The sequence below is a fragment of the Agelaius phoeniceus genome, chromosome 14 (assembly GCF_051311805.1).
Source record: "Agelaius phoeniceus isolate bAgePho1 chromosome 14, bAgePho1.hap1, whole genome shotgun sequence".
Taxonomy (NCBI): domain Eukaryota; kingdom Metazoa; phylum Chordata; class Aves; order Passeriformes; family Icteridae; genus Agelaius; species Agelaius phoeniceus.
The window spans coordinates 10,353,697-10,374,702 of NC_135278.1; the positions used below are offsets into that span (position 1 = coordinate 10,353,697).

Consider the following 21,006-nt stretch of genomic DNA (forward strand, 5'->3'; position numbering starts at 1 on the left):
TTATCCCAAGCATGACTTTGATGCAAAATTTGGGATTTTTTGTTCAGGACTTCTAGTATACAAGTTATTGAATGTGCTCTTGTAAAAGCAGAGTAGGGAAGTTAGAAATGCTACTGAAAATAATTGAATAGCTATTGCCTGAAGCCTAAAGTCAAGAATCTAAATGTTCAATGATATGATGGACAGAGTGAATTAAAATTCATAGTCTGGGAGGGGAGATTTTTCCTGTTCTGGACTGGGTTGAATGTTTTTGGCCCCTTGTAAAAGATAACATTAAACAAAAGTTGAAGAATGTTATCAGCCCTTTATAGCAAACCACAGCCCTTAAATGCCACAGCTAGGACATAGATTTTTTTATTTTAATATTTTACTTTTCTAATCATGCAATGGGAGATGAGGAGAAATACATAACTCAGTATTTACTGAGTTACATTCACCCATTGCCCAAAATGTTCAACTTCAGTTGTTATTTTTGGATCCTCAGTACCAACTGCTGTGAAGTTGTCTTAGCTGATCAGCACAGATGGATGATCAAAGTTGTCCTGCATTTCTGTTTATCAGCATAATCTTTTTCAGTAAAGAGAACAGGCTGTTTAAGATATAGTTGGGTAGATGACCAATTCTCAATATTAGGATAAGCAATCCTAAACCCATTAAGTGCAATTATGAGATTTTGTTTTGAATTAAAATACAAAACCCAACCAACCAAAAAACCCCAACAACCTAAAACCCCCCACTCTGTGAACTGTTTTACAGATTTTAGTTCTAGGTCACAGATAGCAGATCAAAACAGAGCTCCAAAAACTAAAATGCATTTGATAGGATTTTAAAAGCCTTATACAGAGTGTGTAGGTCAATCTTCAAGCTGAAATACATTTTTATTTTGTAAGACTGCAGCTTTTGTTTTCTCTTTGTAGAATTGCAAGATAAATAAATGTTTTGAGTACAGCTCATGAAGAAAGAAAGAAAAACCCACAGCGTTTTTGTAAACAGGAAATTCCAATTTGCTAGGAATTATAATTAAAAATTCTTGAATTCATTTTAGTTAGAAGCATAGATGAACTGAGGTGCAGCATTCCTATTTTTTCCTCAATTTTTTTACAACATGCTTTTATGACACTTTTCTTGCAGCTCAAACTAGCTCTAAGACTGGAGAATAAATAATTTTGAATTCAGGAAAACACACCTTTTATTATAATGTATGGAATAAAATCTCTGTTCTAACTCTCACTGAGGTTTTCCTGTATATCCAAGGAGACTGCATTGCCCAATTTACAGAACACTGAACCAGCATTTGAGTCTGGGTTCATGTGCAGCTTGCTCTGCCATTTTTTCCTGCTCTGCAGAACAGATGATTAATCTTCCTTTCCCTTACAAAGGACTTTTGAACACACAGATAACTGTGAAGTTATTAATATGCATATAATTATTATTTCTTCCTCATTTGAAATACTTTTTCTCACCAGAATGGAAATCTGTTCTCCAAAAAGAAAATGTTTGTTTCTAGAAAAGTCTTTTAAAACCCAAAGCTCAGGAGAATTGCTGAAGATAGACAGACTGCTTGGTTAGCATTGCACGCTCTGGATTAGTCCTGCTGAGAGAGGATTTGGAAATGGTTTTCCTTGGGATTCTGCAATGCTTTTTGGGACATGGTGCTGGCAGCCCATGGAAATCCCCAAAACTGGTCAGACCAAGGCCCCCCTGCTTTGGGATCCAGCTCAGACATGGGAGAAGGTGACACTTTGTGGTATTTTCATGGCATCTGAGGAAAAAGGACCACTTGAGTCCAGGGTAGGTTTTTTGTCTAAGAGCCTGTAAGATTTTTTTTTTTTTATTAATATTTTTCAAAGTTTGTGAATTCGTGCCTGTTTTTAGCATTCATTCTATATCTTATGTCAGGGAGTTCCATAGTCCATAGGAACCACAGTTTTCATTAAGTGAAGTGGTGCCTGCCTGATTTTGATTTGAACCTCCACCTGTGAATTTGTATTTCAGGGTTTCTAATTCTTCCTTCACCTTTTTCACACTTGTCATGATTTTTAGTTGGCTCTTGTTTGATGTTTTTCTAGTTTGGGAGTGCTAGTCTGTAAATATCTTCTTTCTGTGGAAGTTACTTGGTTACCTTTAAGCATTTTTGTCAAGTTCTATTTCAAATTCTACTCAAATGCTTTTTCTCAGATGAAAGGACCACATAACAATTGTGATGTGGACACAATGCAAACTTTACACAGAAGCATTACACTTCCAGGTTTTCCTGTGATTATAATTCTGAAGCCACTGAACTGCTGCATCATAAGGCTGTGATTTTAACCTAAGATCTCTGTTGCCTCTGGCAATAGTTCTCTCAGAATCAATTCCTAAGTACATAAATTTCAAACTGGGGTTTTTTTTGTGTGGGATTTTGGTTTTTTGTTTTGTTTGGTTGGTTTTTTTCTTTTTGCCATGTTCATTACTTTACATTTGTTTGGTTCCAATGTCATCTGCCATTTTATCCTCAATCACTCAGTGCCATGGAGTCTTTCTGCAACTTTCCCTTTTTTTCAGTCCACTATTGGCTTTTCTCCCCTGAAAAACTTGTCTCCAGTAGCAAACTCAATCTCCTTTCCATTCTCTTCTCCTGATCATTCCTGAATGTGTTGAGCAGCTGAGGCCTTAGCAAAGATCCCTGTGGGATTCCACTTGTACCTTCCCTTCTCTGAGAAAATGGACTATTTATTGCAGCTCTTTCTTCTTGATCTTTCAGTTAGTTATCCCTGTGAGGACCTTGCCTCTTATCTTATGGCAGCTTAATTTAAGACCCTTTGGTGATTGGATCTAACTGAATACTCCATGGAGATCAGAGCTGGCTGTGTTAACCATCTCTCCCCTGTACTCACTCAGTTTATTTAGATTATTTTCAGTGATTTTTTTTCTCAGAAAAGTCTAGTGGATTGCAGGGTAATACAGTTTAAAAAGTAAGAAAAAGAAGTCCTGTTGATTCTATTTCAAAGTAAGGTCTCTGATTGATAAAGTGGGCAGACCAACACCCTATTTAAGTGCAAGTTTGCTTAGTTTCTCTTGAAAAAAAGTTATTTACATTCTCTACAGGAAAGTTATTTGTATTCAGGAGACATGCTACCTGTGGTTGATATTGTTTCAATAAGCACCTTCCAGCAACAGACAATTTATAGGACTTGCTGGGGATAATGAGGTAGAAGAGAGTATTTTGTGAATTCAGCCACATTTGACTCTTGTAACACTTCAGTACTGATGGTATCCCCTCAGAATTCAGTCAAATGATGCAGTTTGCACTGTTTGGAAGCAGAGAAAAATGTATATTTTGGTCTTGGCACTTAACCTCCAACTGCTTGTAGCCACGTGCCAAAGGAAAAATGGACCTGTACTATTTGCAATACAGATCAAATGCTAATACTTGGGAGATCAGGGGATTAAAGACTGGTGTGACATTTTATAAATTGCAGTTTAACCACTTGCCATTGCAATGTACAAAGAAAATGTTATTTGCAATCTTTTAAAAGTGTTCTTAGGACAAATTTGTAGTTTGTAGAGCAACAGAGTTTGCCACTACATTTTCTGATAAATTCTTTAGAAGTAGAAGCTGCTACAGTTCACACTCTAGTGTTGGAAATGTATGTCACAAGTATCTTCAGAAATTCTGAGTCATTATGCCTTGGAAAAATGTGAGGACTTATGGTTAAGACACAACAATGTAAGATCCTTCCTCTCATATTTATTTTAAGGATAAAGGACCAAAAGGCTGGATTTTGGGAAAAAAAAGAGTGCAGTCTGCCTTGCATGTGTACTGAGAATAATCTGTGTTGGTAATTTGGTAAGGCTCAGAAGGAAATACAGCAGGGCTGGCTGTGCTTTGTTTGTGTAACTCTTTTAACAGGCAATAACACAGATGAGCATCATTGCAGGCTGAAATGGGAATTTTTTGAGCCTACATGACATTTACTATTTTTCTCAGGCTTCCTTCTACCTTCCTTTAACACTGGTTTATTAAACACATGTAATGCCACTTTTCAGCTTTGATCATGATAAGTTTTAGACTACAATTCCTCAAACTTTCAAAAACACCTTCTCTTTTTTAAAGAGACTGGAAGAGAAATAAAAGCAACCCTGTACTATTGTCTAATCTAGAAATCTCTGTCATAAGCATTACAACTTTAGCAAAAGTAAACCCTAAAATAAATTTTATTTTTTAATTGTGTAAAGAAACAAAAATGCTTCTAAAAACACTATATGAATTATTGCATTCTCCACATAAAATTTTCATTATCTAAAGCATCCTAAAAACTTAGTGAGCAAAGAATAATGTACTGTAAAGAGATTTCTTCTTTGATTACATTTGTCTCTTTAATAATGGATTATTACTAGACAAAACATTCAAACAAAAGGGAAAGTAAATATTTTATATACAAATATATGTCCAAAGTTTATTTCTAATAATTCTTAGAATTACAGAAAAAGCCAACTCTAATTCTTTTTAAGGGGTAGCATAAAAAAAGGAGGTAATTTAGAAAACTTGACCTCTCAGTCCTTATTCTGGGGGACAAAAAGCTTAAATATTGGACTTATTGCCCCTGTGGAAACCATAAACCAGGATGTTTAAGTTGTGCTTATGTCTATTTGAGTAATCAGAAAAAGTTTCCAAGTGCAATTATAGAACAAAAGATCTTGAACTGGGGCCTATTATTAGTTTGGCAAGCTTGAGACCTCCCACTTAGTGAATTGATTGTAATTTGTCTATAAATTGATTTTTCTCTCCTGTCTTTGCTGTTTTGATATTTTATATGTCCAAATATTATACCACCTTTTTTTTTTGTTTTGTTTTTAATGCTAAATCTGCAAGAGGAGCAATGAATCTTCTGAGTCAGGATGAGCTTAGAAGGTGTGGAGTTATAAGGCAAGGGAGGCAATTGCTGAGCCCCAGCTGTGGCAGCAACAAGTGAGAACAAAAACCATCACATCAGTAAATCTTCTGCTGAGAGCAGAGTTTTGTCTCCCTGCCCCAGCTGCCAGGCACCTCTGGGGTTCAGCACGTGCCAGTTTCTGAGCCTTTCCCCCTCATCCTTGGGGCACTGATGCTCCCTGCAGTTTGGGCATGTCTGACCAGGCCTTGCTTGGACTGTGCTGTCCAAGTGCCCTCTGTGCAGCACAGGATGTCTCTGACTGCCTGTCAGGAGCTAACACTGGCAGAACAAGAGTAATCATGAGAACAAATAATAGAGCACTGCAGTGTCTGGCTGTTTGGCTGGTATTATATGGGGTTTTTCATCCCTGGCAGTGCTGAAATTGGAGACAATTTGTACCCAGTAATGACCCCAGTCCCACAGTTGTGGGTTCTGGGTCAGTACAGGGGGAGCAGGCAGGGTTCCCTGCCCCTGTGACAGCTTCACCCACTGGACAGGTCAGAGACACCACAGCAGCCACCAGGACAGGTGCTCTGGCTCAGGGTGCTTTCTTTCCTTTAATTATTGTGCAGGACAGGAACATTGTCATAGCACATATCTGTTTTTTAAGGCTCTTGCCAAACACATACCATTGTTAAGATTCTACTCTCATTCTTATACTTCCCTGCAAATGAGATGTGTGGAAGCCTAATAAACTAGAACAGTTAGAAAAATAAAGTACTGCTGCCAAGCATATCAGGCTGAATGCTGATTAATTCCATTTATATCGGTGATGCTGCACACATGTACATTGGTGTGATGTAAAATAGAATTTAAAGAATGGGAGAAATGAATAGTAAGAGTGATAGTCACCACAAGAGGGAATGGACTGACACTTTCAGCATAGATATTTTTAGCCTTCAAATTCAGGGATGTGTCTCTCTGCCAAGAGAGCATATCTGATATAAGAATGTTCAGTCTTTCTCAGTATCAGATAAACTGCAGTGCTTGTGTGCAGCAGAGCCATCACCTCCAATAGTACTTTGAATATTGGCAGATTTGGGTGCTGCTGCTCTTATTTCAGGCAGTGGTTTTCATTCAGAGAAAAGATTGTATTGAGAAGAACAAATTTTTTTTTCTTCTTCTTCCAATCCCAGTGAGGTGTAGGGTAATTAAAACCTTTGCATGCAGGGAGATTTACCAGTATTATAAAAAGCTAATGTATGCATTTGTATGAGGCAGACACCATAGCAGCTGTAGAGACACAATATGTTATTGAGTGTTAGAGGAAATGTCTCTTGTCTGGCCCTAGGAATGACACAGGCATGAGTCTGGCTGTCCTGGCACCAGAGACCAATCATGTTACATTAGTTTGCTTTATTTGACACTGTCATGTAACTTTATATTTCTTGGAGGTGATACAAACTCAGCAGAAGAGAATTGTCAAGCCTGGCAGTGCACAGATTAGACACATGCACTGTTTGGGGTATATGTGTCTTTCCTAGATTGATTACTGCTGTGTTTTAAGGCAGCTCACATAATTCGTTGCACCAAACATGAAAATAAGCCTCTAGGTTTTTTCAGCATCAAGGATCTAAATTCTAATGACAGAACCCATTGAAGCAATATTTGAACACTGCTTTAGAAGCTCACAGTAATTCTGAAACCTCAGTGCCTTTCTTCTTTAAATGACTTTGTGACATAAACTTTGTATTCCCAAACTCCAAACTGATGAAGCTATAAAATAAAACTGTTCCTGTGCTTGGGAATGGTTTGAATTCAGAGATGTCTTCATAGTATGGTTCAAATTTAGAGGTTGGGCTGAGCATTTATTTAGTGCATCTTACTGCAGCCTTAATTAAAGTGGTAAAATAGTACTTAGCCTGTTAAGTATCTGTCATGGAGGAACTCTTCAAACATTGCTGCAGAGACTGGGTCTTGGTGCAGCCATAAAATTCTGGAAAATATGTAACTGAGAGCAAGAAGAGAGAATTACATCACCAGGCATTAAAGCCTTTGCAACAATAAAACCAGCCATAACCACTAACTTTGCTTTCATGAAAGCTGTTCTAGGAATAGCATTTTCTAAATATTTCCCAATTTAAGAGATAGTAATGATTCATAAATTAATTATTAAGAAATGCTTTTAAATTATAGCTCTCAGCAGTCTGCATTGAAGAGATCTGTACTTGATGGTGCAGTGAATATCTATCAAATGCAGAATAATCTTTTACAAAACTGAGATTAGTTCTTTTTTAAAAGATAAAATACTTTGGAATGCAATTATAAAACAAGACATAGTTAAATGTAGTTTGGAAACAATTTAATAACTAAAGTTAAAATTGTAAGAAAGTTTGTTAAGAATAGAAAGCAAAAGCACTTTGTCAATAATTTTAATGAAACTTCACATTTATATTTGAGGTATTTTCACTTTCACTGTTTCTGCCAGCGTGCTAGACATTTAAATCATGAAAAAGGGAGCTGAAAATGCTTACCTCTTTCACAGAAAATAATACACTTACCTGTTTAAACCTGAAGGAAGATAAATTAAAATTCATATTCAAATCAAGCCTGTACAGCATGTTGAAGATCTTACATGGAGGAAATGAGGAAAACAACAAAGGGAAAAGTTGTATAGTTTGAATCATTCTTTAATCTTCTAATGTATGTTTAGGAGTCAGCCAATTCTTTGTTGTCTCTAGAAATATTTTATTTTCCCATCCTAATTAATAATCTTGGGTTTTGAATTCTGCCTTTCTTCAACAGTAGAGAGTAATGGCAATGAGGATGTTAGAGTTTTTCCTTTAGAAAACTCTTAATAGCTAATGGAGCACATGTGGGGTTTTTTAATAGTGGAAAGGATCAGAGAAATTGGATTTGAGGTGTTTAATTAAGTCTGTTCACAGACAAATGGTCTTGATGAGTGACAGGTTGGCATGGTTAAGTCCACCAGGAAAAACAGCAATTAGAATGAACCTGTGGACTCTGCATCACAATCTTTTCAAGGTCAAGCCACAGAACTAATTTAGAAAAGAACTAACATGATGTTGACAGAGAATCAATAATGTAAGGCACCATAGGATATTTCACTAATGTGAAGTTGCTTTAACCCCACCCCCCAAATCAACATTTGTTCACAATTTATTCAATTTTAACTCTCCTGAGGTTGAGTGTTTTGTGAATGTGAATATATGAGTTTTTTACCATTCCTTTCTTCCATAAAACTGTTGAAAATAAAATTACTCATGGATTTTAAAACTGTTTAGTGAAATCAGTCAATTTTATATATGCTGAATATGTTAAAGAATTTTGAGTTGATGACAAATACTTTCTCTGACAACATTTAGGATAGAAACAACATAATACAAGGCAATGTAACTTAAATGTTCATTTCTTTATAACTAAGGCAAACATTTGCATTTGAATATCCATTGAGAAGAATGAGTCCACTTCATATCTGCCTGGTAAGTTCTGCTGTTGTGTTAGGTATAATTTTTATTTTACTTACTGTCTAAGCAGTTTAGGTTTTTGTTTCTTTTCTTGGCATACTTCTTATTGTTTCTGTACATTTATTCAAGGAGGAATTGATGTTAAATTGAAATTCATCATGTTATCTACATATAGGAAAATACATTGTCAGTTTTTTCTTTCATATGAAAGTGCAGATGTTTTCCTGAAGCACTGGCAGAAACATAATTCAGAGAATGTGGTAGAGACTTTGCAAAATACTGCACAGGTAGGCTGAACTGGTGGATCTCCACAGAACTTCAAGCTTGCAACTGCAGGGCACCTTCCTCTAAGAATATAATACACTTCATTTCCACCTTCTTCCCACAGTCCCAACACACACCTGCATTCAATTGGTCAGTGAATCACAACCAGAATCCAATCACCAATTCCCTTCAGGTAAACAATCTTCCACAATGCATTCCACTTGTGAACAACACAGCAGCAGTAAATGAGATAAGAATTGTTTTTTCTTTCTCTGAGGTTCAGAGAATGTGAAACCCAGGAATATTATTGGGAAGGATTGTGCCTTGCTTTTCTCTGTGAAGAGAAATGTGGTGACAGTTCTGGAGGTCAGGGGATGTCCAGAGGATGGAAGAAGGCTATTGCCATACACATCTACAAAAAAGTCTTAATGGAGTATTGAGGAAATTATTGGCCCATCAGTCCTACTGCAGTCCCTGGGGAGATGAGAGCATGGATGCCCCTGGGGCTGTCACAGGTCAGGTGAAGCACAGGATTGGAAAAGCCATCGTGGAATCACTGAGGGCAAATCATGCTTGACAAAGCTGGTCACCTTCTAGGACTGAGTAACTGCTTTGTTGATGTGAGCTGAGCAATAAATAGCAACTGACTGGGTTTTTCCAAGGTTTTTAGTAGAGTTTCCTGGAGTCTCCTCCCTGAGAAGCTGATGTGTCACAGCCCATGCTGTGAATGGGGAATTCATTGGCAATCAGCACCCGAGTGTGCTGGGAAGTTGCTCCTCGAACCGGCAACATGGCACAAGGGGGATCCCCAGGGATCAGTGCTGGGCCTGACACTGGTTCCTGTCATTATTATTCATCTGAAAGATGGGATCAAGTATACCCTGAGAAGTTTTCAAATGAAACCCATTTCATTTTGAAGGTTTGAGGTGTGGATGTGAAGAACCCCACCTTTTTTGTTTGCATCGAACTTTTACCAGGGAGAGAGACAAATGGGTTAAATGCCAGGCACTGTAGTCAAAAATGAGTGTGCAAGAAGAAGAAATTCAAAGTAAAAATTGCATTCATGATAGTGGTGTTCAGTGGGGAACCCAGAGGATTCAGATTTCTATCAGGAGACAGCACAAAAGCAGTGATGCTCTTCCTTGAAAAATAATTTCCTAAGAAATCCCTTGGGTTTATCACAGTGCATGGTTTTACTGAGTTATCACAAATAATTTACTGGTTTTGAAGGGAAAAATGGATGACAGTTATACTTTTGCTTTAAAAAGGGCAAACCTTTGGATTTGGGAGTCAAATTCAGAATTACTGAAACAATAGAGTGACTTTTTTTTCTCCATGAAAAACTATACTGTCAGCTAAAAAACAGCCTTAAAGACTGGGGGTTTTGCCCATGCTCCATGGGACAGTGTATCATTAGATTCTTTCTGTTAATGTGCTCTTCCTTTGCTTCTAAGATGTCGTTTCAAAGCATTTTCTTGCTAGTTGAGACTCAAGAAGAGCACACAGAATTCTGTGCACTGGGGCATATTGAGTTCACTCATTAGGTGTTTGCTAAATCTCTAAGATACTAAAACAAGTTTCTTGGATTTCATGTGCAGCAGTTATTTCAATTAAACATTTGCTAAAGGCTTTTAATATCCTTATCAGTAAAATTCAGTGTAAGCCCTAGATTAATTTGTTCATGATTTTGTGCTGCTTTGGAAATACAAACTACTAAACAAGAAAGAAATGCTATTATTGTAATGTCTTGTAGGTTCTGCAGTACCATGATTACTTCTTGCTCATATTTCTCTTTAGTGCTGGAAATACATAAAACTTAACTTACCTAACAGTTAAAAAGCTGATAAATATCAGTTATATGCAGAATTATTTGCATAAATTTATCAGATAAACATATTTCTGTGTATTGTGGCTCATCCTCAGCCAGACCTTTAGTGTATTTAAAAATTAGACAAGGCAGGTTGAACAATTTGAGCTATAGAAAAGTTGGTAACTCCTTTTAAAGAGAGTGGGTGAGAAGAAAAAAACCCAGAGTGTGCTGGCAGTGTCCCAGGCAGATGCAGAGGTTTGTGCTGGTGTCCAGTGATTTGTTGTACTGACACTTGTAATTTTTCAAAACAGTCATTTTGGGTTCAAAATTTAAGTCTCACTTCAGGACAGAAGTGGAAGAATTTGCTCCATTGTTTTTTGTTTCACTGTGTGTTACTCCTGTGCCTTGGGATTGCAGCCACACAGGAGGAGCAAGGAAACTTTTTTCCAAACACAGCACCAGCATGCAATCTGTATTTACTATCTAAGGCCTAATTTAGTCATAATTTAACACATGTTTAGATACCAGTGGTCACAATAGCCTTTGAGCAAATGTTTACATTTTGTTGTCAGTATATAAACTTCCCTGCATTTACCAGAGCCAAGGGAAACGGAGACTCAGGCGCTGCGATCGCGCAGCTGAGGCTGCAGCGCTGGGGTCAGAGCTCCAGTAGCTCACCCAGTCCAGCCTGTGTATTACTGAGCTGCACTGCTTCTGGCCTTTGAGCCTCTCAACTCAGCAGAGACCACAGGTACCTCAACAGGAGACTGGGAATGGGAAACCACAAGTCCAAAGAGAGCTGTGGCATTCTATAGAAATGTGCCTAATAATAACCTTTTCCCACGTTGTTCTCTTGAGTAACACATGGCTGCAGCAGTGCTTTCATTCCATACACTTTCATCAAAAGAGAGCAAAAAGTCCATTTCAGCATGCAGTTGTGTCCTTTTATGTTACCTGAGAAACATTTATTATATTTGTTTGGAGCAAGGAGTCTCAAAACTAAACAAGACTTTTCTATCTTGTAGAATGGTTTCAGATGTGTTCTGGTCCATGTTTGAATCTTCCCTGTTTTCCAACTTGATGATTTTTGTTCCTCCTAATTTGTTTTACAAGAACTTCATACAACTTCTGTCATTTCTTAGTTAATAAAAATAATGTTATGCATGTCACTGTGTTAAATCAGCCCATTAACAGTTTTACCAATTGCTTCTTTCCTCTCTTCTCCTTTTCTTTTCTTTTTTTTTTAAGTCTTTCTGTCTGTCACTCTTGCCAGCTGTGTCCTATTTCCAAAGCTTCATCTACTCACACAAAACAGCTTGGAATGGTGAGGTAGATTTTAGGAGATTAAAGATTGCACTGTAATACACTAGACTTAATCCTAATGCCAGTAAACTCTTTATATGCTATCCTCCCCACAGGATTACAAAGATTTATGTAACCATATTTTTTCACATCCAAAGGAGCTTAAAGGAATAGACATAGATTGTTCTGGGTGTTGAATAAAAGCAGTAAGCCCAGATAAAGTATTTTTGTTCTTCAGATAATAGAACAGAATGGAACATTTTCAAACTGAGTGGTCATAGGGGACAGTTGAATGGGGTGAAGGGGGAATGTTTACTCTGATCTTAAAACTCATGTCTCCAGGATGGAGTGGCACACATTTAATATCTATGACAGCAGAAACAGGAAAAATGTCTAGCAGTATTTAATGTTATATGAGTTTTGCTACCTTTTCCTCTCCTAGTTTTTAGCATTAAATATTGAATGATGTAGATGTGTACTCGATTAAGGCTGCCTATCAGTTTTCCAAGTCACATTATGTGGGGAACACAGTAAGGATTGCAATGAAAGTTGTTTTACAGCCAGCAATGTATCAGGAGCTATCCTGTGCTTTTATGTCTTGCTGCGAGGGAAGCTCTTTAAATATCATTATCAGACCCATGAATATTCTAAACTGATGTTCTTTCAATATTTAGCTTAAGCTTTTAAAATTTCAGAGGACATAACTCTGTGTGTGAGTGGTGATTTGCAGTCTTCAATCCTCTTTGCTGGAAGGTTCCCGTAGCAGCAGCAATGTTTGATTGAGTTTGATTTCTGCTATTTTCAGAGTGAGTGGAAGACTTTACCTTTTGTTTTCCTGCAATATTTTGGCATGACATACCTCTTTTCTTCATGTTTTGACACTATCTTGTCTGCTAAAAGATTTTTTTTCTTTTTGTGAAGGAATGAAAAACCACTAAGGTAGAATGGGATATCAGGAGAGAGATTATGAGTCTTGGACTGAAAAACCATTCAAACAGAGCCTGGCCTATTTGGGTGATATTTGTCACTACCAGGATGCCTAATGTTTTGGTTTTTTTTTTTTTTTTTAATAAAAAATGTAATTTTAGCATTAACTTTTAGAGGAATAAAACTAAAATTAAGCAATCCTAATCCTCAAACTCACACTTGAAACCTCCAAAATCAAGACCATTAGCTATCACACAGGAAAATATTTGAAAAAGATTGCTGGCTTATCACAGTAGATGAAAACATTAAAGAATTGCAACCAGCCCTCATTATTTTTAAAAACAGAATGTTTGATTTCACCAAGAAGCTGAATTACTTCAGCAAAGTGCTTATTCAGTGGGCAGAGTCAGAGGGAGGAAGAAAGGATGAGAGAAAAGCACCTAGTGTACAAAGAAAACTCTATTTATAGCTGGTATCTCAACAATGACTTTCATATGGAGGAAAAGATAGAAAACATTGAAGAGTCTTTTGCAACAAACGCTCGTTTCCAGAAGTGGAGCTTCATCACCTTTTCAGAGGTGCTCAGAGCCTCTGACAGCTGTTCTGGAACTGTATGCAGGGAGATAGATGAGGTGCAGCACTTAGCATTTTATCAGCCATACAGGAAAATATAAAGGCATAGTCTGATCCTTTGAAAAATGACTGAGAAAAAAAAAGTTCCCATCTTTGGTGATGTCTGAAAGTTCAAAATACTTGAGAAGTAGTGCTCTGCTTTTATCCTTTATTTTCCTGTTGAAAAGCATCCTAATGTATGCCACTTTGGATTCTATAAATGTACTTTATGTTGTAGGACACACACAGTCAAAGAAATATATTTACAGAAAAGTGAAGAATGTAATTTTAAAAGCATTTCAATGTTCTGATGTCTTCCTTTATAGGATGTGTAAATCTTATGTCCCTTCTGCAGGGGAAAGGAAACATTATCCATCTGGGTGACCACCATTCCTTGCAACATGAAACAACACAGCAAAGTCTGTAATTCAATAGGAAATGTCAGAGGGAAATGAAAGGAAATCATTGCTTCCTCTGAACTGTCACAAGTCTGGTCTTCAAATGTTCAAATCGTGACCAACAGATGAATTTGCTTCTCATCTCCTTAATATCAATAATATTGTCTTGTTTTGGTTTTCCCATTGCAGGATTAGAGGGCTATCTGTCTATCTACAGACATTAAATTTACATAATTCTGAATCATTTTAGCACAGAGCAGATGACTATTAGCCAGTGCTAAACTTTTTGATGTGCTTACCTCTTTTAGACTATAAGTATTTTAGAGTATTATTAATTTCGCATTGTGCATAAAAAGGAAGAGGAATTCAAAATACCCATGAAGTGCTAAACTGGCAGAGAAATTATGATCCTTGCAGCAAGAGAGGAGTGTTGCAATATCAGGAGTACTGCTGGTCTTTCTTCAACATAGCAAGTGCAAAGAATGGGAGTCTCAGCTGCAATACTCATCTTTTGTGGTGTTTATGGTTTGCAGTGGTTTTCATTCAACAGGCTTAAAATGTTTTACAATTTCTATTTTATTAAACCTTGTAACACCTTTGTGAGATAATGGAAAAATAGCCCCCAAATCTGACAGTAGAAGGTAAGATAAGAAGAAGACAGTTGGAGCAGCAAAGCCAAACCACAACCCTCTCAATTCATGCTATGTGAAGCCCTGAGAGCTGCCTTGCTGTATTCTTCACTAAAAATTCACTATCCAAAGGGTCACAGGAATAACAGCATCCTGCATGGCCAGTAAGCAACACCAGCATTTAATTATCACTTTTAAATGACAAAAGGACAGCTTGTCTACCAAAGTGGATTATCTCTAACTGTGAACTAATATCCCCACCATGCAGGAGCCCTCACTGGTGCTGCTGTGTCAGACTGTAAATATTGCATAAAGGGTATTGTTGTTAGGCTTAAATGTGTGTGTTGAATTGGCTCGAGAGTGATTGGCAGCCTGGAGCATCTGTTGGAGCCTGGGGCTTGAAATTTGGGTTTGCTGTCCATTGTTGAGGAGGAACAGAGCAGCAGCAGAGAGAGCACTGCAGTCAGGACAGAGCAGAGACCTGGGGGACCTGGGGAAGTGTCAGTGTCACCATCCTTTGGGAGAGTTTAGTTAGCCAGAACAGGTTGGGACCTTGACAGTGTGATGGCCTGATCACCTTCAGGTGCTGAAAACTCTTCAGGGTTTCTCAAAAATACACAGCTTGATCAAAGTCTAATTCAACACTGGCCATACATTCCACAGAAAAATAGAATTTCATTGTGCTTTCTCCAGATATTTATTTCTTCATTTTCTCTTGCACCCATACAAAAATGCATAAGAGAGTCTGTTCTAATTAATGATTCACTCTTATGCTTTAGTTACATGAAATGTGAATGGAACGTTCCTAAGGATTAGATGGAGATGTTCCTCTACGTTTTAAAAGTACAATTCATAGGAAGCATTATTAAATGGTTATGTCACAGCACAGTTCAGTTATCTGTATCATCATAACATCTCAGGCCAGAAAAGGTTTCATTTTTTATTTTATTGGAAATGCACATAGAAGAGATTGCCACTAAAACATCAACCATCTGCTTATATTACTCTTTAAGAGATATTATAAAATCACCAAATTTTATAGTATGGCGCACGACTTGCTACATGAAAAATGTTACCACTTCCAAAAATGTTTTTACAGCAGCCTAATTTTTAATATACTGGTCTTTTAAACGTCCCTTTTTTTCCATCCCCTTAAATTTGTAAAGGTCCTTCAAATAGAAACATGTTACACACATTTAGAATGTCACCATTTTATCTAGGTGGGGCAACACATCAGCAAGTCCCTTAACATCTCTCTCTCTGCTGAATTCTTACTGTGCCCATGATATAGAAGCAGGTTTAAATCTCTAGGCTTGTTTTAGTCATTCAGCATCCTCCAATAACACTTAGGTGATAGTGATTTCTGGGAAGAAACTCTGGAAAGAGTTAAAGCAGTTTATTTAGCAAACAGAGCTTCCAGGGAATAGTGTTTAATTGTGGGAAAAATTCCCACAAGAGTTGAGTATCATTACAAAGCTTCCATTCCAGATGCAAGACAGACTTCTTCAATCTTTTTCTTAATGTAAACTCAGTCTCCAGTGAGTGCAGATTAATTTCAATCTAGAAATAAAAACCTAATCCAAGCATTTTGTCTTGTGGGCAATAAAGATGCCGTTAAATTTGCCTGCTACATTTGTGGCAGATGTGCAGGACCCAATTGGGTCCATTTTTAAAAATACATCCGATGTGACTGCTACTGTCCATTTGTAACGGTGCTTAAACCTACATTTAAAATGCCTCTTTCTTCATCACTGCTGGCAAACACAGAGGTCAGCACTGAATAGCCAACAACACAGAAGTATTAAAGCAGTGGCAAAATTTCACCTGTCCTGGATTTGTGGCTTCCAGTGTGAATAGCACTGCATGCCTTTGAGCCTTTGTTTATAAAGGAGAGAATTGTAAGTCTTGTGTTGGAGACAGTAAAATCAAATCATTCATTTAGAGTGAAAGTCGCTGCAGCAGCTCAGATGTAGTAAATCTAATAGTGCAAGTTTGCCAGGTCTTTTTCATGGTGTTGATCAATCTCCTTTATACCTAGACTAATTTAAGTGTAAGACTGTACTTGGCCAAGAGGTGATAGCCTTACCTGCTCTAATGTGGAGACATGTAATTGCTTCACCCTCAAAAGAAATGTTGTAAAATGAAAGGTAACCTGTACACTGAAGATAAATTATAATGATAATTTCCCCCTCTAACTTCATCTATCTAACAGTAAAGACTGAGCCTTTCTGCTCTTGAATTACTCCCTCAAAACAGCTTGAGAAAAGAGGTTCATGTTAACCCAAATCACTGAAATTGCCTGACAGAGCCCATAGTACTGGCTGGTAAAATGAGCTTCAGTGACCTGATGATTCATCTTAATCAATTGCCTGGTCTGGTGGATAAAATTGTCTTTCTCAATGATACATGTGCATAATACAGATACAACATTATTCTCACCAGATACTGCATAATTGACCATGCCCATTTATCTTCTCACACACATGTGCATCATTAGTAACAACTGCTAAACTCATCTGAGAGCCAGTTTCACGAAGAAAATAGAGAAATTGGTAAGAAAACTCAAATTGAGTCCAAATACCTTTAAGTCTGAATACTAGTCTTAAGAAATGTTTGTAGTTCTTGTTATGTTTGGTGTCATGGATGTACAAGTTCAAGGTTTGTATCCTAACAAAAGGATCAATGTTTGATCTATTAAGACTTTTAAATCTCTGGCAGGTGAGAAGGCACTTTGTTGTTTTGGTTGAAAAAACTGAGTTGTCAGCCTTTCAAATCAGCAGTCATAAGAGATGTGCTGGAAGCTATTTGATTTAGAAAATAATTTATTACAGATGCACATTCTTTGTAATTAGATTAAGAGGTGTTATTAACAGGATTTTTGGTGCCCACATTCTAGTATCTCATGAGATGGCAAGACAGTTCCATCTGCTTCTGGGTGCCTAAATGGGTATCAATGCTCCTTCTGAGCTTGTTAGCCTCCACAATAGAAATTCTGGACTATCCTTGCATTGCCTGACTGTTATGAGCAAAATATTATAAATTCATAGAACTTAAACTATTATTAACTAAACTAAAGCAATTGTTTCTAGATATTGATATGCACTCCAGCAGTAAGAAGGTAATTAATTGTGATTTGCTTATTTTGTTCCCATGTATCTCTACTGCATTTTAATTGTGTTTCTGGTGTGGTTTCTAAAAGTTTCTTTGATTTGGAAATACATGTAAATTGGTTGCAGGCATGTACAGTCCAACTAATGGGTTAGAAGTTTCACTGAGATAGGCAAAAAAATGTCTTGGTGTTTACTTGTTGTACTGGGTGTTTAATACCACCACCACTTTTCTGCCCTGATTCAGTTCAGCATACTAAAGATGAATTTCAAAGGCAAATCAAGAGAAATTGTTTGTAACTTGCACTTTTCCTTCAGCACTTTCCCCTTGACAAGCTTAGACTTGCTTAGACTTTTTCTCACTTGCTTATGCAGGGTTTATTGATTTGTACAGATCACTTCTGAGTAAACTGAAACACAAGAAGCCTGGACTGGTGTTTGTATGCCAAGGCATGCTGGTTTAGGAAGAAAAAAGGACTTATAATGTTTATTGATATTGTATATTTCTGGTCCAAATAAAGCATGTTCTTCCAGGCTCTTGGCACACAGAGTGCCAGCACAGGTGCCCTGGATCAGCAGTGCCTGGCAGTGCATCCCCGTGTGAAGATTCCCACCCCACACATTCCCTCTGCCTTTGTCCCTGTGCTTCACCAGAGTGAGTCAATCAGAAGGAGATTTCCTGATCCCCACAGCCTTGGCTTTAGCAGGCTCTGTAGAGGTCACAGGGAAGAGTGGAGGCTTGTCCATAACAAGCCTTGCTTGAGTTATTATTATGCTGTTTTAGAGTGCTGCAATAAATTAAAGTGGCTATGGGGATGTGAAATAGTGAACTTCATTGCAGTTTCATTTTGTTTCCCAACCTTTGGAACAAAGATTTCCTCATCCAAAATAACTTCTGTGTACCTTTTATCACATCCAGAATAAGAAAGGTTTACATTGCTTCAGCTCAAAGAGTAACAAAAGAATATTTCAGGACGTCAGCCAATCTAAAACTGCCATGAGAAATCTCTCTGGGGGTAATACTCTGCACTGACAGGGTTACTACACTTTGGAGAAGAGCATTTAGACCTTTCTGAATTAGACTGTGCTCTTTGAGAAATGTGCATCTCTGCATTGATAGAATGTTTATATTTATATTTGCCTGTGTACTCCAATGGCACATAGGTCTTTAATCTCACAGAGCTTTTACAGTGTGTCTCTTGGGCAAGTTTCTTTTGCAAACCAATCAAGTTCCTGCTGACAATCTTGGCCATCTTTCTATTTTAAGTAGAAAAACATACTCATCCTCCTCTATCAAGTCATGAGTAATGGATAAAAATATTAATGTGTTTTATATATTGCTACTCAGCCTCTGGTAATCTAAGGGAAATAGAAAACACAGCTTTTAGCAGAAGAATCTGTGATGTGCATTCATCAAACAATTAAAAGGAAGAGAGAACTCATTGAAGGCATTAAAATGCCCTGTCAGCTGCCAAACTGGGACACTTATGATCTTTATAATAGCTTAGCTATTATTCTTCTACAATCTTGACTGAATGGGTGATATTTCTATTAAAAGTGGGACTAATATTTGGTTTTACCCCTGTAACGATGCTGTGCTCATAAAAGGGATGTCTGACTTTGTTCATGCTCCAGGTTATTTTAGTAAAGCAGAGTGGATGTTTGGAGAGCCCTACCTATGCACAATTCCACAGGAGTGTGTATGAGCAGTGAGCCTCCTAAAGCTCTCCACTTTAACCTGTTCAGGACTGGGAATACTTGTAATTTCCCCTGCAAGGCTTTGAAACTGAAGTTATCTGCCTGTGGGTGTAATTGTAATAATGATAAAGGCCCAACTTGAAAACTTGTGAAGATGAAGTTTTGTTTCTTTTTAGGTTTTTGTTTGGTTTAGTTTGGGTTTTGGTGTTTGGGGTTTTTTAGGATTTTTCTTTGGTTTTTAATGGGTTTTGGTTTTGCTTTGGCGTTTGTTTGGGGTTTTGCCAGTTTAAGCTTCAGAGTGACTGCATTTTTTATCATGTCAGAGGTAATTGTGACAACTGGGGAGGCTTTCCCATTGTTTAAGCCTTGTGGTCCAAAGATGTTCCAGAGTATCCTGCTCCCTGGAAAGAACTGGTCTGCATTACTGGGATTTGTTGCTGCTCTGAGCAGGAGAAAACAAAATTTTGTAGAGGAGAAAAAGGTTTTCAAATAACCTTGAAGGAAAAACAGTGTAACCCATCATATTCAGTGAGACACAACATGTTGAAATCAGGGGCCAGAACTATTTATAACAGTATTTATGCAGAAATCCTCCAGACAGGTGGAATTGTCAGTGATAAAAATTGAATAGCCATCAGAATCTTCTCTTTATATTACAATATTGGCCAAATACCAGACTGTTCTTAAAAACACCTGTTGTCTTCTGAAAAGACAGAAGAAAGGATACAATTTACTCTCAAGTAGAGTTCTGGAATATTTCCATTCTTTACAAGCACAGAGAAGATTGCTTCCTGGGGAGGAAAGTTTATCTTCAACACTAGTTCTGGGTGCTCACATAACATTATGGATAATATTTCTAAGAATTCTCTGCCATCTTAAAAATTATGAAAACAGAAAGTCTTCCTTAGGTTTCTGAGACCAAAGTAGAATATTGCAGACAGAAAATTTTTTCTGTAAAATAAGAGAGACGCTGCATATTATACTGACAAAAAGCATCAAATTATCTCTAACTTAGGTGAGAACATTGAAATTAAAATAATTATTTCAACAATTTTGTTCAATTCAAACTACTGCTACAGGAGGGGGACAGAACAGGCCATGCAGCTTCAGATTAATTTGGTTATACATGCAGAGATGATACATGCACATCACCTCCTAGACACACCGTATATTGTATTTCTTTTAGCCAACTGTAACATTTCTCTCTATAAATGCACTAAAATAATTACATGCTGCTATTAAAAATCTCTGATGAAAGAAGGATTAGATATCTTTGTTCTTTACACCCTGAAGGCTACGATAAAAAGAATATTGCAGATATTGAAATTACTTTAAAGAGCTATAAGTAGCAAAAGAATTTTAAACCCAGTCCTCCTAGTTGGAGCTGCAGATAATGAGAGCAATTGATGTCATTTAATGATAAAAAATTCTGCATCAGAAATATGGACACAATTAGACAGACCTGTCTATCTGAGATCAGAGTCATAAAACTAAGTTCATCATAAAACATCTTCACTGCCATTTGTACCTTTGAAATTGTTCCTTTTGGAACAATTTCAAAAATTCAAAATCAGGATGAAAACCTTACAGCTTTCTTGTTGCTGCAAAGAGACTTATCTTAGTGATAACATAATTTTCCTAAGATGTGGGAAGTGAATAAATCTTATGCCTCTCTGATATTCAGCCAATTTACCTAATATTTAAAGAGCAGTTCCTCAATAAGTACTTTCATAGCAGTGCAGAATTTTCTATATTAAACTAATAATAATGAGTAACTGTCCTGATGGACTGAATTATTTTGTCCATAAGAGTTTTAAAGTTCTACCAAATGCTTTAATCTGTCTCCCATTTTTTTCCTTGACATCCCAGGTTTTTAAGCTGTTTGAGGAAGAAGTCCAGTTAAACAGAATTGGAT

General features: G+C 37.2%; 1 protein-coding gene across 1 annotated transcript in view; it reads left to right on the forward strand.

Moving 5' to 3' along the window:
- The window catches only part of TENM1 (teneurin transmembrane protein 1), a 776,824-nt gene that overhangs the window by 121,519 nt on the left and 634,299 nt on the right, over positions 1-21,006 (forward strand). The gene's annotated exons all lie outside the window — the stretch shown is intronic.